This window comes from Eublepharis macularius, chromosome 1 (assembly GCF_028583425.1).
Source record: "Eublepharis macularius isolate TG4126 chromosome 1, MPM_Emac_v1.0, whole genome shotgun sequence".
Taxonomy (NCBI): Eukaryota; Metazoa; Chordata; class Lepidosauria; order Squamata; family Eublepharidae; genus Eublepharis; species Eublepharis macularius.
Window position 1 is genome coordinate 82,232,732 of NC_072790.1, and position 4,686 is coordinate 82,237,417.

Below are 4,686 nucleotides of genomic sequence, written 5' to 3' on the forward strand. Positions count from 1 at the left end.
AATTATTTGTTACAAGAGGTATGTAGCTGTTATCACCCTGCTGCTCCCTGGTCATTGTGAATATCATGGTAAAGATGGTAATGCTGGTGGGAAAAGGCCCTATTTCTTTGTCTTTGCTAGGAATTGCAAGGTCTGATTGTTATGTTTCTGAATGGAGCATTTGCTGCTCCCTTCTGGTACAATCCCATGATGCTCAGGTAATGCAGGAATCAGAAACCCACATGAAAGAGAGGATCACATGGAAAGGATTACAGTAAGGGTAGCCCCTTCTGCTCCAGCCTCTGAAACTGGTACAGCTCTTCCCATAATAATCTGTCCCTCTTGTGTTGTTTCTGCATTCCTATCATAGACCAGTGGCATGGTATGGTGTTATAAGCAACAGAGGAAAAAGTATTCAACTTACAGACAGGTAGTACAAGGTTCACCTGAGGAACAACAACTTCATAATCCCCTTTCTGCATTAGTTGGAGTGAAAAGAGAAAGGGGTCACTTACTCCATTTTTCAAAAGAAATGCTCCAAAAAGGGTGGAGTGGGATTGTGATCAAGACTATAGTGGCTCTTAATTGTAACAGTAGTAGAACCTGGGGGTTAAATACGAGGTGCTATGAAGCCATGATTATATTAGCAAACATATTAAACAAAGATGATTGGGTACATTTCAGTGATTGATTTCACATTTATAGAGTCATAATAGCCCTTTTCAGATGTTTCAAGCAAGTAGAAAGAGAGTGTGTACGGGGAGAGGGATGGTTAAGGCAGTCTGTGTCATTAACTTACACACACATTCATAGGTCTATATGAATATGCATGTGGCTCACTGCATGATTTGAAACTTTCAGGGCAGCATAATTTAAATGGCCAACAGTGCCATCCTAAACAGAGTTTCATCCTAAACAGAAAACAATTTACCTTTTAAGCTGGATACAGTTCTCAGTGTTGCCTTTTCCTTCAACATAACATCCACACCAAATGCTAAGAAAGCTGAGATGGGCAAAGGATTCCCTATTGTGCAGAGAGATATAGATGGCAAAGCCTCTTTGCATAAGTTCAAATACCCCCCTTGACTCGATTCTACTCCCATCCAAAGTGCATTAATGCTACCCTCTTTGACTGTATGACAGGGAAGGCTCATCAGACTACAGAAGGCCAAACAACACGTTTGGGTTTTTGTGTGTGTTAGGCCCAGGTTCCCTGGATCTAACTCACCTTCCCATAAAAGGAATGTGGTTTTAAAGCCTGAGGGACTCCAATTAAACTTGGAATCATACTATGAGGAAGAAGGGGCTCCTGCCTCCCACTCCCCGGTGCTGTTTTCTTGAGAAAATATGGCCCTGGAGGGAGTTATTTGGCTAGAAAACAACACGGGGAGGAGGCAGAAGCCCCTCCTCCCACCACAGGGTGGTTCTAAGCTAAATGAGCCCCCATCCCAGACTTTAAAAACAACATTCTCTGCAACTGCTGTGTGGCTGTGGGAAAAGCAAGTCAGATCCCTGAACTGACTCTTTAAAAATTATGGTGGATCATATGCAGTGGTCTTTTCGTAGAAAAAGAGCTGGAGGAACTCATTAGCATAACTCATTATGTTCCTTTCTGTAATTTTAATCTCATTTTGTATGGAGTTTTTGTATTTAAAATTTTATATTTTATATATGCCAATAAAGACTTGCTTGCTTGCTTGATAACTCATTAGCATATGCCACACCACTTGCCATCACCGGAAGAGTGTCATTAGTATAACTGATTTGCATATGCCCCACCCCAACATCACCTATTTTGGCTATTTTGGACCTATTCCTGGCCATTCAAGGCCAAAATTGGGCTCAAAATGGCAAAAGGGGCTGAAAATGGCTGAAAAGGGGCCCAAAATGGTCAGGATTGGGCTGCTGATGAGCGGGAGAGTGATCCACCACCCGTCGGAGGCCTGATCTAGGCAGTTTTGGCCCCAATCCAGGCCAAAACGGGCTCAAAATGGCTGAGAGTCAGGTGGGCGGGGCCACCTGACATGTGACCTCTTTGGGGAACTGCCGGAACTGCGTTCCCGTGCGTTCCCCCTCGAAATGAGCCCTGATCATATGTAAGGAGCACGACTGTCAACAGGATAGGCTACTGCAGTATTCAGAAAGCTTCTGTTCTTTCTTTCTGTATCTGACTGCTTAACATATTGGGAGATTTGCACTTCCATATTTCTCAGGTGCTACTTTGTATACCATCTCCTTTTAAACACTTGGTCAGTTAGCTTCTCATGCACGATATGTAGCAACTCTTTCTCCCAAATGGCAACAGCTAATTGCAAGCCCCACCATGTATTATGTACAGTTAGTATTGTTGTTTTCCCTCTGGTATTTTTTGTTCTTATACACATTGTCTTCCCCTGCCACAAGCACATTTGACAACTTGTCAAAGACCTCATTAAACTAAATTGTTGAGCACAGTTTTATAGGTCTTCCCATTTGGTGTACTTAACTGTTCAGTCTTTTTCTTCTTGGTCATCAATACATGTGTTAAATGGTACCGTGCTCTCTGGGGGAGCCTCACTGTCATTATCATTTTTAAAAATGACCATTTATGCCTAACCCCTGGTTTTATTTTAATGTTTAACCATTAATGATCCACAATAGTTCAATCTGGCAATAATGATTTGATGGGATACAGAGGCAAAGACATCAGCTTAGTTTGGTTGTTCTATAAGAGCCACACCCACTGTACAGGATCAGGGCAGTCTGAAACATAGTTACATTGAATAAAGTGGTTGGCCAGACTATGGGATGTCTCACAAACCATCCAGGATAAATATTAACTCTCGCCTCTTCCTCTCAGAATTTGAGGTGGAGAGAAATCATGAGTAGCAACAACAACAACATTCAATTTATATACCACTCTTCAGGACAACTTAATACCACACCCAGAGCAGTTTACAAAGTGTGTTGTTAATATCCCCACAACAATCACCCTGTGAGGTGAGTGGGGCTGAGAGAGCTCCTAGAAGCTGTGACTGACCCAAGGCCACCCTGCTGGCTTCAAGCAGAGGAGTGGGGAATCAAACTTGGTTCTCCAGATTAGAGTCCTGCCACTCTTAACCACTACACCAAACTGAATAAGAGCTGGCAGATGTCAGGTAGACAACATGGCAAATGTAAATTAGGGTTGATCAGCCAGAAAACAACACCCTGGCAAAGAAAGGAAATGTAAAAAATGGAAGGAAGGAATATAGTGCCATAGAAAACCAATCAGTAGCCTACTTGTGCTGGAAGTAAATTATGTGATTTGTTTTCAGATGTTTCAGTTGGGGCTAGACGGTGTGATGGGGGCAGGAGATATTTTTGTCAGGTAACCCAATAGCTAGGCTGTGTCCCCAGGCCCCACCAGTAGACCCATGAATCTAGAAGGTGATCCTGACAAACCACAGCCCATAAAGGGAGAAAGAATGGTGGAATATTTGAACAGTGTGGGGAATGAGGGAAAGGATGTGAAGGGCTATGGGGAAGACCTTTGAGATGCTGTCAAAAAAGAAACATAAAACAGCATAAGAATTTTGGGTCACTACGGGTGTGTAAGGAGAAAACCAGAGAAAGGAGCTTCAGGAAGGTTGTTACAATATCTGAAACAGTGTAACATTTTAGGAAGAGAAAGCAGGAATACTAAGAGAAGAAATGGCTGCTAAAACTGATAAGAGTTATGGAAAGCACTAGTGGCATGTACAACAAACAGTAGTGTTTAGAATCCGTGGGTCAGTTTGGATGTGAAGTGAAACCATATTTTAGTTAAACTAACCATAGGTAATTGATCGTTTGAACCAGCACCACCACACTATCTATGATTAGCTAGGGCAGCTCAGACCAGGACAGGAAACCACTTTATTAATCACAGTGTGTCTTCATATTATTCATGAAATCACCAGGCAAGGACAGCTTAATCATTAAACCACTCTTGCCTTTGGTCAGCTCTTGCTAGCAGCTAGACTCTCCCCACTTTCACTCTGAGCCAAGCTACAAGTGACGCCTGACACAGGTTGGACGCTTGTCAGCTTCCCTCAAGTTTTGATGGGAAATGTAGGCATCCTGGTCTTGCAGTGTAATGGAGAGCCAAGTTGTAAAACCAGGATGCCTACATTTCCCATCAAAACTTGAGGGAAGCTGATAAGTGTCCAACCTGTGTAAGACATCACTTGTAGCTTGGCTCTGAACAGATTCCTTTAGCCACCTCAACCCCATTCTCTTAAAGACACAGCAATGCAGCAAGCTCCTTCCATGCATCCCTAAGGAGGGAAAGCAATGCTGCCGGAGTCCTGGCAATATTAATTGCCTTTGCTCCAACAAGAAAGTGGTTTACACAAGCACCCTATTCACATTTATTACGCTGAGACAATGGACTCCAGGTCACAGCTAGATGGAAGGAAAGCAAAATCCCTACCTCAGTGGGGACCTCCGCATGTTATAATCTAGCTATCCAAGTCAGCATTCACAGATGTTACTGCATGGTCCTTTCTTTCTCTGTTCAGTAAAGTCCATTAAACACAATTCACCAGTGTGTTTATTGTATCAGTGGAAACTGGAATGGAGCATAAAGATTCTTCCAGGGGCTTTGAATTCTTGTGTTTGAACATTCTAAGTTGGCAGATGGGGTTTCCAAAGAGTTGAAAACTTGTACGGCATGCAACGGAGAACAGATGCAAAGGTTGGGTGTAT